General features: G+C 38.9%; 1 protein-coding gene across 4 annotated transcripts in view; it reads right to left on the bottom strand.

Annotated features, from left to right (window-relative positions):
• Positions 1-12,710, bottom strand: part of BDNF (brain-derived neurotrophic factor) — a 60,723-nt gene that overhangs the window by 44,650 nt on the left and 3,363 nt on the right. Inside the window, exon 1 of one of the 4 annotated variants that reach the window (XM_008584222.1) lies at positions 12,549-12,701. The exons of the other annotated variants lie outside the window; for them this stretch is intronic. The gene's annotated coding sequence lies outside the window, so the exon portion shown is untranslated. Of the gene's footprint in view, positions 1-12,548; positions 12,702-12,710 lie in introns of those variants that run through there. 4 annotated transcript variants of the gene reach the window in all.

Raw genomic sequence — 12,710 nt, 5'->3', positions numbered from 1 at the left:
ATATATATATATATATATATATTTTTTTTTTTTGCCGCTGGTATGGGGATCTAAACCCATGACCTTGGTGTTATGAGGCTATGCTCTAATATATTTTGATATAATTTCTTTCAGAAGGTAAGGTCTACACATGCTATACTTCTTTCAAAGTGCCCATTTTCTCCTGAATTGAAGCATTTCTTTTTATTTTGTTTGCACAAAAAAACAAATGAGAATAAAGTGAATAAAACTGAGTTGAATTCCATAAAAGCGAATAATCATGCTAACCTACATACCGAGGATCAAGTTTACCTGAATGTTTCACTCATCAGGTGTATCTCCATATGGCCTCACAACCCGATATGATCAAATATTTTGGGCCTTCTAATTCTTTATAACCCAGCTGAAGAGTATGGGATCAGCAGAAATACCATTTCCACTACTTATGGTCGTCTGTTTAGGGCATATTCAATGGTGACTGTAAAATCAGTCCAATGGTCCTAAAAAGAAATTAGGCCAGATATGGAATGAAGTCAGTACTCTAAAAAGAAACTGAGTAGGAGAGGAGAACATTTACTTCCTCTTCATAATACCACTTTGAGAAATTGTCAAGGGACTCTATGACTCCTGCTAGGAGTGTTTGCTGCCAGTAGCACCTCTGAAACCTTAGTCTGCCAGTGAAGGGCACCAAGAAGTGGAAAGTCTAGTTGGACCTAAGAAAGGGTGATGTTGATGCAGATGGATAGGACAAACATAATGTTTCATAAAAGTTGAAGACAGAGAGATGAGGTGGAATAGGTAATGAATGGGGGGGAATAGAACCAAGCTTTTATAATCCAAGACCCCTTAATTGATTTTTTTTTGTAGTCACTGCTACATATGCATCTGGGAAACTCCTTACTTTTTGCTATTTGGACAGTAAAGCTGTCATGACCTGGTTGGGGGGGTGGTGTTGTTGGTGGGTGAGTATATGGCTAGATATCCAATTTCGGAAGTCAGATATTGACGCCATGATGTAAATTAAATATATTTTTGGGACACAAACTCAGACCACAGTCAGCTTTCTTCAAGACAGTCTCTATGCTGACTTAGAAAAATGAAGATCCAACACTTCTTTTATTACTAAATTTCATGCCTCTCCCAAGTACAGTAAAATGTATAGCAGTGAGGATCTTTTATTTCACAGGCATGTTTTCCTGAAGGCCTTGGGAAGAATGAGCCCAACATATTACCATCCCCTGACCTTTTTAAGAAAAAATGTTTCCAGTATAAACAACTGAAGTTAGCTTTGCATTGCTGGTTGCTTTATGTCGATACTGAATACTGACTTTAATTACCATCCTCACACGATAAACATATTCTTATAGCATCACAACCAGATTGTCGTATAGATCATGTTAGAACTACTTTGCAAGCCAGATTTCCATTGCCTTCCATTTTGTCTGCACACAAAAACTAATTAGAGTAAAGTGAGTAAAAATAAATTGAATTCCATGAAAGAGAACCATGCTAACCTACATGATGCCAATTATCTCAAAAATGTGTAGACGTTTGACATATTCTTGACTATTTGCTAAACTGATATTTTTCTAATATTACTTTTTATTATTATGTTTTTAGAAATTTAAACTGTTATTTATTTATATGATTTTGCCCTCTATTCCTAGGAAAAATTTATAAAATATCTAATTTACCCTCAGTTAATCGATGTTTATAAGAGCACAACTTAAGAACAGTATTTAATAATGAAAGAAAGCTAATCACAAAAGCAGAATTACACATACAGATGGCATATGCAGAACAAGGGAACAGCCCTAAAGAGTATTTCCTTGGAAAACGATGTGGATTAAAAAATATAAATTTTAAAAAGCAAACATTTTCTAACATTTTTAAGACTAGGGAATCTTTTTTTTTTTTTTTTTTTTTTGTCTTTTTTCCGTGTCCGGCAATGGATCGCAACCCTCAGTGTCGCCCCCGTACCGGACCGGGGACCGGCAACGGGATCGCAACCCTCGGTGTTGCCCCCGCGCCTCGCTCAGCCAGTGAGCGGGAACCGGTCTGTAGGGGGGACCCGACCCCGCGGGCGGGAGTGCCGCCGCGCTTCCCAAGCGGCGCACTATCCAGTGCGCCACCGGGCCAGCCCCCAAGAGTAGGGAATCTTAATGAATACAACTAATTTTAGAATTCCTCCTTTATTTGTTGATTATTTTAAGGGAAATAAGTCAATTTTTGTGGTGGTTGTTGCTGTTGTTGTTTTCTGAGGGGGAGAGGAAGAGCTAAAATAATTTTGTCACTGAAAACCAAATAAAACTACTGTCAAATGTCATAGAAGAGAACCAAATGAAGTAACTGTGAAATGCAAGTAATAATAAAGGAATCAATGAAAACTTGAGGTTTCAATTCATCTTGTTTAGCTAGTCTCTTGATAATCATAAGGTAGCTACAAGGTGTTTAAGAAGCTTAAAGTATAATTAGTTTTGTTCTACCATTTTGAAGTTAACGACATCTTAGTAGCATGCTATTAACATTTTGTTATGTTTATATTTTAGTAGTTAATCTATGATATGTACAAAATGCCTTATTTTGAATATTGAGATAATTAAAATCTTGCACAGACTACACATCATTTTCTCTTGTTTTGATTTTTAGGAAATGAAAAAAATATCATTGTCATGTGATATGATGTTAAGATCCAGGTAGTAGTCAAGAGAATTTGGGTCCTAATTTAAATGCTGTTACTTTCTGGCCATGTGACCTGGGAACATACTATATGTGCCATATAAATGTTTACTGAATAAATTGAGAGATCATTACTGTGCACCTCAGTTACCCAAACAATAAAATGAGGTCAGTGGGCCTTAAACTGTGGTTGCCAAAGCTGGCAACATATTTAGACCTTGACTCACAAAGAACAGATGATTCAGGTGATTTCAGTAGTAAACTAGATGATCTTTAAGGCTCTTTTTTCCACCTAAATTCGAACTGCTTCCAGGAACTTCATATCATTTGGTAAACTAAACTTGGAACTCACATAATCATTTCCCCTAAGGTTAGAGCATTGAGCCAAGGTAAGGATTTATATATTCACTCTTCTATATAATAGATATTAATTTATATTATATTATTTAGTTACCTCTATTATATTACTTATCTCTGACAATGCTTTAGGTGAACTTTTTCACATATCAAAATGTCCTGTAAGATCATCCTATTTTTGCTGGGCTGGTTTCTGAGCTCTGGGACATATCAAATGCTTTGTGAAATAATGGTGTCCTTCCCTGAATACATCAGAGTGGAGAGGGGATGAGGTCTCTCCATAGACCTTGGCATCTTTGATTCCTTACATGACTTTGGCAGATCTGTCAAGACCACTGACTTGTACTAAGACCCGTATGCATCCAAACCCTCATCTAAAACCACATCTTCCTATGAGTTGCTTTCTAGGAGGAAAATGGATGAAATTTATCAGGAAGATGCCCAAGTAGATATATGATTCCCTTACCTAGACTATCTCCCAGCTTAGTTTCTAGAGCTGTTTTAAGTTGGTACAAAGACACAAAGGACCCAGACTCCAATTCCTGGCATTCTTCCAAATGAGATGCTATTTCCAGAGAGTTCCAAGTTTGAAATAGAGCCTTTGGAGGAAGAACATTCAATTGCACAAGGAAAGCCAATAAACATTTTAGTCCCCAACAGGGACTGTAAGCCTTGTAATTACGTTTAAGACTGTGCTTGTCCATCTTCTTTTTCCTCCATATCTGTAAACAATATGTTAGCTTTGGAGGTTTGTCATCCACTGTGTGTCGTTGGAGTGGGCGTTCCTAATCATAGCATCTGCAAGACTGTAGCCAGTAACAGTTTGGAAAGGCAAACTTATGAAATGGTTTCTAAACACACTAAATCCTAATCTAAACAATTTATAACATTTCTTACTCAATAACTCTCAGAAGTCAACTGACTTGGAACTGCCCTAAACAAGTTAGGAAAGGAGTTAGACATCATCCGTTGGATTAATAAACTAAAATAAGTGGAAGAAAGAATGTGCAGGTGAAGAGTTTCAGATTCTCATCTTTCTCTTCAGTGACTCTATACTTATTTCTGGACAGTTCTCCATATTGATAGTATTTTAAATGTGATGACAATTATAATAATAATTGCTTAAGAATTGTTGCATAGGAATTTGAAGATTGGTTCAGTGATTAGGGCTTTAGATTAGTTAGTTAGGGCTTTAGCATTAGACAGACCCAGGTTGCAGTCCAACTTCTGCCACTTATTGAATCTGCTAATATAGGATAGTTAATTATCTGATGCCTCAGTTTCCTTATCTTTAAAATATGAATAATAATCATCTATGCCTAGGAAGATTGTTGTGAAGATTCAATGAACTATGGAAATGCAGTTGATTTTATTATTCATTTATTTGATCCTCACAAAACACTTTTCCTGTCCATTTTATGATTGTGAAAAGTGGGCTTCAGAAAGCAGAGGTAACAATTAGCTACTTGGAAATCTTTCATTTAAGACTTTCAAGATTTAAAATACTTCTAAAGTAGCACTCATGGCCACTAATTTTGAGACTTGGCCATCTCAAAAGGTTATGGTGAAGATCTCTTAAGAAAATGTATGTGCAAACCATCTGAAAATGGGAGACCCAAATCAAATCTGGATGGTGGGTATTAGACAGGAAGGCAGAATTTTGTAATGACTTTGGAACCAGAAAACTAAGTTTGAAGTTTAGCTTCTCCACTTAAGAGTTGCTTGTAGATTTGGGCAAGTTAGTTAAACTCTCTGAGTTCTAGTTTCCTTATTTATACCATTAGAATATACTCTATCTCTGAGAGTTATTTTGAGGGTTAAATAATACATGTTAAATACAGAACAAATAACTTAGCACTGGAAAAATACAAAATAAATGTTATTCCACCTCATTGAAATTTTCGTACAATTTCCTATGGTGTAGTAATCACCAAAATGAAGAGTTTTGTTAGTGTGTTGAGGTGAGTGGGGTCATACCAGGTATCTGAGGCAATGCTCACAGAGTTAATGACCAGAGTCTGAACTTTTTATCTTTTCCAATGGAGTGATGAATTGCTAGGGCAGTGGGGTTGTGCTGCTGATACTAAGGATAAACTTTAGAGTTCACAGCAAGCTCAGTCAATAAAAACATTCCTACCACACCTTAGTCATTTCATCATTTGGTCCTTTCCCCACTTGGCGGTTTGTCTACTGGCAAAAGTGAATTTTAAAAGTTTTCCCCAGATGCCAATTTTTTTTTTTGGCCAGGAAAGAAAACCCAATGGCTAATGTTGACATTGATTAAATTAACATTTCTGAATCTATGCTATGTTAATAAGTGTCCTCAAGTGTTCCGCTGTCAAATACGTGTGGAAATGTTGCACAGTAGTATTCGTAGACTTTATCACCAATAGAAATCACAGACACCTTCATATCACGTGTCAATCATTATATATATTTCAAAATACATTGATGCTTATCACTACTTCAAAACTATGGTATTTACCTTGTTGCTAGATCTTATTTAATGCATGAAAAAGCACACATATTGTTATATTATACAATATACTGTTTTAAGCTTTTTTATAACTGTAAGTCAACATAATTGGCTTCCTTTGTGATCTTATACTTTTTATTTTATTCATTTAAAAACATTATTCTCAGAAGGGTTGACATAGGCTTTACCAGATATATGCTCTTTGTGCTATGGAATCCATAGCACAAAAGTGGTTACAAACCCTATGTTAATCCAATATGCAGTAAAAGATAATAATGAGAACAATTCTTAAATATTGATTATGAAAGTCATTGAGAAGAAAGAAGCCCTTGGAGGAGGAAGAAGGTGAAAGCAGAAGAAACCATTGTTTCCAACTAAAGTAACTAGAACAATAATGAACATGGAAGGAAGGGATTAGTCGCAATGGACAAATGGCCTTGAGGAATACTCACAGGGAGGAAACTTCAATTCAAGAGCCCTTGTATAATCCTAACCCTATCTTGGTTTCTCTTTTTATTTCTCTACTCAGTTTTCTCCACATTCTCTCTCTCTCCTCTATTCATTCACTCTGCAGTCTTACCCAAAGGCTTTAGATATTTGAGGAGCTTTTCTGCAATCATCTAATTTGGGTATTTTTCCCCCAAAGTAGCCTTATTTTCTAGGTACAATAGGTAATTGATATTATTTCTTTGAAGCTGAGATAGATTAGTTCTAACTCCTTCTGATAGTGATAAGCATGGGTTTAGCATAATCTGAAGGAATTTCCGGATACCATAACAATATAACATGCACTATGGGAACAAAGATCTGAGATCTTTTTCTTCCCCTGCTGTTTAGGGCAATTGCTGTATCTCCTATCCCAGTATGTGAAGGTTTTGGAGTACATTTAACATTCACTTGGGTTAAAAACATTGGCAAAGAAATTTCTACTTCCTGTAGTGGTCCAGAAAATGCCCATAACTGGTCCAAATGTCTCATATAAGCTACAGATTTCGCCCAGCTTCAGGCTGAATTGTTAAATTTAGAGGTCATATGTTGCTAAACTGCTGGGTTTTAGAAAGTAGACTTTAAAGGTTTTTTATTTTTAAATTAATACTTTGGAATCTATTTTGCCATTTCTCTAAAATAGAATTCAAGAATGATGTCTGTCATCCCTGGTGCATCAGAAGTTATTTTAAATATGGCATCTTTATAAAAGTCAATAGCTGCCTCATCAAAGGGCAATCATGTCCAGTGTGGGTGGCTGTGCCAATTGTTTTTGAACTACTGCAGCAATCTAGCCAATCCCAGGGAATGGCTTGCAGTCTTTCTACACCCACATTTTTTCTTAATTATCTCCACCAGGCTGAGTTAGCTAAGGACAGATCTATAGCATTTCCTGGATGTCAAAATGCCCACACACCTTCTGCAATCCTTGGGCTACCCATTCTCTTTTATGTTTCTCCTGGTTGGCCCATCTAATTATCTATTATCATGTGTATATAATACATTATTTATGAGACCCAGGCAATTTGAGGGTGTTAGTATCTTTGATTTTAAAAGGAAATGACCTAAAAAATTAGAAACTTGTGCTTGCACAAAGGAAATAAGCATTAAATTTGATAGCGGGTCTTCCATAACACCACCCCCCTTTTAAAAATAATCTGCGGAATTTTGAAGTTATTGTTCAAATTAAAACTTTCCAAGTCATCATTCCTCAAAAAAATGATAGGTTCAACATCTGGATTCCTTCTATGCTGCGTTCAAATAATTTGCTTTGATTTTTCTTAATGTACTTCTTCACAAGTTAAAAATTGATGGTTAGAATTTTGAAGTTATTGTTCAAATTAAAACTTTCCAAGTCATCATTCCTCAAAAAAATGATAGGTTCAACATCTGGATTCCTTCTATGCTGGGTTCAAATAATTTGCTTTGATTTTTCTTAATGTACTTCTTCACAAGTTAAAAATTGATGGTTTCCCAAGCTGAAAATAATCAAAAATTAGGGTAATTTAGGCCCTACTTCCCATCAAGAAATAGTTATCAACCATATATTTTTTTTTTCCTTTTTGTCTTTTTTCGTGACCGGCCACGGATCGCAACCCTCAGTGTCGCACCTGTACCGGACCAGGACCGGCTACAGGATCACAACCCTCAGTGTTGCTCCTGCACCTCGCTCAGCCAGTGAGCGGCCAGTCTGTATGTGGGATCCGAACCCTCGGCAGGAGCGCCGCCGCGCTTCCCAAGGGGCGCACTGTAGCAGTGCGCCACCGGGCCGGCCCCTCAACCATATTTTTTATATCAGTCAAACTTGGAGCTGAAATGGAATTTAGAGTTTATCTTGAGAATATCCTCCTTGTTTTATGTGTGAGGAAATAGAGATCTAGAGTGACTGACTTTTCTAGCTATAGACAACTAGTTAAGAGTTAAGCTTGAACTCAGGCTTTAGTTTGGTTCATTGTGTTCTCTTGATGTAATCAGTGCCACCCTCTACCGAGTGGGCTAACCAGCCAGCCTGTGTTCTCTTGAAAAGAGTTAAGAATCCAGAAGTCCAGCCCCTTCTAGGGATCAGAGCAAATAAAGAAACCAGTCTTTGTCTCTAGACTACAAATTCCACAAATACAGGGATCATTCAGTCTTGCACATTGTTGAATCTCCAGATCCCAACACAGTTCTTGACACATAGTAAGTTATCAATTAATGCTTATAGAATAAAATTATGAATGTTAGAGTCTCTGGAAAGTGTATCTTTTGAGCAAAGTGGGAAATGGCCATTCAAATTCATGATTCACGTTAAGTATCAGAATGTCTACCATGATAAATGAGTATCCAGATATCTAAGACTGGGATGAAATTCCAGAGGGTTGGGGGAAAAAAAAAAAAAAGCCAGGATGAGTTCATGCATCAGATATGTGCTGGGCAAAGTAACCTCTGAGAACCTTCCAGCCCTCAGATTCTATGACTCACAAGTAAAAGTAATGTACTTCTTGGCTTTGGCTCTTCCTAGTCTCAGTGTTTATTTTGAGGGGAATTAGCTACCGTGACTTAGACAGTGTGTGTCAGCTACAGGAAGATTCCTGCCTTCTTTGAGTCTCCAACTGTGGGAGAGGGAAAGAATGGCTTAGGAAGGTAAGGTCATAGGCTGGTTAAAACTTTCCATTAGGCCTGCAGAATCTTCAAAAATATTTGTAGACTTTAAAAAATTAAATAAATCAAAATAGGAGGAAATAATGCCTATAGCCCCCTCAGATGCCTTAGTGGGTTTTGAAGTAGCAAAGTCTGGAGAGGAACAAGCACAGTCCTTGAAATTTGAAGAAACAGATTCCAAGTCAGTCTTTACCTCTTACTGGCAGGGAAGTCTTAGACAACAAGGTACCTTAATTTCCTCATCTGTAAAAGGTGATTGATGATTCCTAGACTATTCAATTGATAAGGAAAGCAAATGAAGAAACCTGTAAATAGCTTTTAAAGCACTATATGAACATAAAGTAATGTTACTATGAAATACAAATAAAGTACAAATACAAATAAAGTCTGCACTATAACAGAAAGAATTCATTATAGGACTCTTTTAGAATGTTGGAGAGAGAGAAAAAAGAAAACCCATCTGAATTTTTAAAAACTCAGAATAAACACTCCAAAAAATCACCAAACGAGAGTGGAGGGAGGGATAAAGAATTCAATATTTTAATCTCTGCACCATGGTGTTTGGGGGTATTATTATTTATGGAATATGTGTATTTTTTTCTCAAGAGACACTTGTTAAAGCAGCAGCTCTTAATTGCAAAGTGAAAGAAGAAAATTTTCATATTTTTGAAATTATGGTCACTCTTAAGCTGAAAGGGAGAGAAAATTTTCTTTTTATTGTTTAAGAATTTCCATAGCACTCAATAAGTAAGCTTTCACTAAATTCTAATGTTTATTTTTATTATTAAGTACTATGCACTGTTCTGTACACAGATTATGGCATGTAAATTTAAGAGACTCACTGCTTGTTAAATTCCCACTAGAAAACACAGAGACACACACGCCCATATACATAAACACACACACACAAATGCACAGCAGTAGATCAGCAGAGAAAAACACCAGCCAAAGAAAGATAATTTGAGATATTTCTGAGGTAGCAGTTGTAAAATTAAAATAAGCAACTCATTAAATTACCCATAGAGAGAAAAGAAAGCTACAAAAATAGATATTTTTCTGGCAAGTCAGTGCTTTTCAGAACAAATTTAGTTTTAAGCAGAGTTTTAAAATCAGATATCAGTTCATATTCATTAGAATCATTTAAATGGTTAGATTAGTTTGTGCTAATTAAAAGCAAAGATTAGCTTTACTGGTCTTTAGTAGAAGTATATTTAATAAAAAAATATGTTCAGTTAGACATCATTTTAATTGACAGATTGTAAGCAATATGATCGAGTGAATGTTATTTGAGCAAGTTGGAGCCTGGTCTCAAGAACACAGAATTAAAAAATAAAAACCATACTTTAATGCTAATTAAAGCATTAAAGTAAGCCATACTCTAATGCTGATTTTCCCTTACTTCTAATTGTTGGTTTTCATGGCTGATTATCTAGTTTGTGGTCATTCAGTTCTTGCCTGCTCTCTCTCACTGTCTCATTTTAGAATATTGTTTCTTACTAAAGCTTCCCCTAGAGGACAGGCCAGGAAAAGGAAAGAAACTAAATTCACCAGCTTCTCTTCTTATTAAGAATTTAGATTAGAGATTTGATAGGAAGAGTCTGGCAAACAAAAGGGGAAGCTTATATATGTTGATTTTAGAGCTTTTTAAAGTCTTCTTTCCAATTTACATTGATAGACAATTGACAAGTAGTATTTTGTAAACTAATCCCTTTCTTTTGAAATCCCCAGTTACTGCCTTGACTATACAAATTAGATGATGTTTTTAATAACTAGTACTCTATTTCCATCAAATGAAAATGCTGTATGCAGAGAGGATGTCATAATAATACCTCCCATTTATGGAGTGCCTGCTTCCCAGTTTGCAAAGCCCTTTCAGGCATTCTCCCCTATCCTCTAAAAATTGCTGTGTTGTAGGTCTACTATCAATGACACTGAAAAAGCTACGGGCAGGATGCACATATTTTCATCTTAATCAATACTGATATATTCCATTGGGGGAGCTAGACCAAGCTAAAATCTCACACACAGAAATAGTATGCAAGGCCAGGGAGTACAAAAGTAGCCCAAATAATTGTTAATTTTTTTAGGGTTAACATTTTTTCTCTCTCTCTCCTCTTTCTTCCCCTCTCCTCTCTATCACCTTTTAATCTTCTGACTGATTCAAAATAGGACAATTGAAATTTCTTGCCTCCATAGGGAAGAACTCTATGTAAATACACATAAATGGTGCATATCAGGTGCATCATTCTTAAAGTGACATTCATTTTCGCCACACTTTTAGGCGAAACCATTTCATCTCACAAGTCGAGGGTGTGTATGTGTATGCGTGTAAGAGGATGACGTGACACTTTTGAGGTTTATTTAAGTTGTTAAGGATCTCGAGGTTACAAGAATTAGACTGTTACCGTCCTTGTTCTCCAGAGACATGAAATCTACAATTTTCTCGGTCCAACTGTCAGACAAATTGGTGAGTCGACTAAAAGGATAATATTTCCTCAACGATGCATTCATTTGAAGCCCTGGCAACTGTATTAGACAGCAGCGAGTATTCGCCAGTCAGGCATGGCGCGGGGAAAGGGAACTCTGCAATTTAGAGTGACAGCTGATTTTTTCCCCATCCATCAAGTCGCCTCAAAATGTCACAATATTTACACCTCTTCCTTGGTGAATCCAGAGACAAGCAGACAGAAAGAAAGAAAGAAAAAAAAAATTTCCGACCGGTTCTTGATTGGGGAAAAGCAAGCGTTGCACCTTTAAATTCTGCCCATCCATTCCCCGTTCCTCCCCCTTCCCGGGATTTTGCAATAAATCGCCCCGTTCTGCGTTCAGCCCTGCAGATCCGTATTTAAAACAGCACCATCTGGGAAGGGTGGGTGGCGACGGTGATGCGGGCGCCTTGGAGTTCCTTTGCAGCACGCTTGGAATTGCATCAGACTGATCAGAAATCCCCCCGCCCCCAAGCCCAGCCCCTCCCGCCAAGCTCCCCTCCCTGCTCCTCCCCTCCCCTCCCTTCGCGTAGATATGACTGAGAAAACGACTGGATCTCGGAACAATCTGTGCCCCATTCGCTGCAGGCTTGCTCCGTAAACCCTGCCCTACGCTCTCTTTGTGTGCCGAACAGCCTATCACCGTCATCTGATCCTAGTGCCTGTTTTTTATTTTTTCCTCCTAAATTTCCACAGTATCCTCGCGTTGCCTATGAATCCATCCTTTCCACCTGCGCAGAGTTGGGTTCTTTCCTTCGTTCGCTAAAACAGTCGAGTCTTGAGTTTCAGAAATAGGTTTTTCCCAACGCTCTCCACACCCCCACCCCAAGCCTTTGCCTTTTAATTAAGGACTGATCCGGGGAGGAGTCCAGAACGACCAAGCCCTGGGGCGAAACTGCCACCGGACAAGCCTTCCTGGTCGGAACAAAGGGCCCGGGAAGCGGGTAGGGGTGAGGGTTCTAAGAGTATGGAGATGTTGGTGGCCCCAGCCCAGGGGCGCGCACGTCCCTGGGCTCCCCTAACAGAGCCAGGACAACGCAGCCGCGCGCTCCGGCCGCTCCAGGTTCCCCGGGGGCGCAGACGGGGGCGGGGGAGGTGGAACGGAAGGCTAGGCAGCTCCAAGCCTATTCCGTACCATCCGCCAGTGCTCCCCACCCCCCACCAGCCTCCCGGCTCACCCGGGTGGCGGCGGCGGCACCGCCGAGAACCGGCCGCCCTCCACCCGCGCCTCCGGACTCAGCCTCGCCCTGGCTGGGCTCTCTGCGCGCCCAGCTGATTGGTGGCTCTGTCCAGCCGCTGCGCGGAGCTACGAGTGTTCTTCTCCACCGCCTCCAGCCGCTCAGGTCCCCTCCCCCGGCCCGCTCCCTGGCTCTTTGGTCCAGAAAGGACCTTCTACTCCCAAGCGGAGGCCCCCCTTCCCCTGAGTTACCCTGACTGACTCGGACCTGGGCTCAGTGAGGCATCCGGCCCGGCGGGGGAGCGGAGCGCTGTCTCGGCGGCTCCCTTTCCCTTGAGAAAGCGGGAGCCCTCTAAGCCAGCGCCCGAAACTCGCGGGGAGGGAGGATAGAAGAAAAAAAAAAAAAAAAAAAAAAAAAAAAAAAAAAAAA

Source organism: Galeopterus variegatus, unplaced genomic scaffold (genome assembly GCF_000696425.1).
Source record: "Galeopterus variegatus unplaced genomic scaffold, G_variegatus-3.0.2 Scaffold102, whole genome shotgun sequence".
NCBI lineage: Eukaryota > Metazoa > Chordata > Mammalia > Dermoptera > Cynocephalidae > Galeopterus > Galeopterus variegatus.
This window is presented reverse-complemented; position numbering and strand designations above follow the sequence as displayed.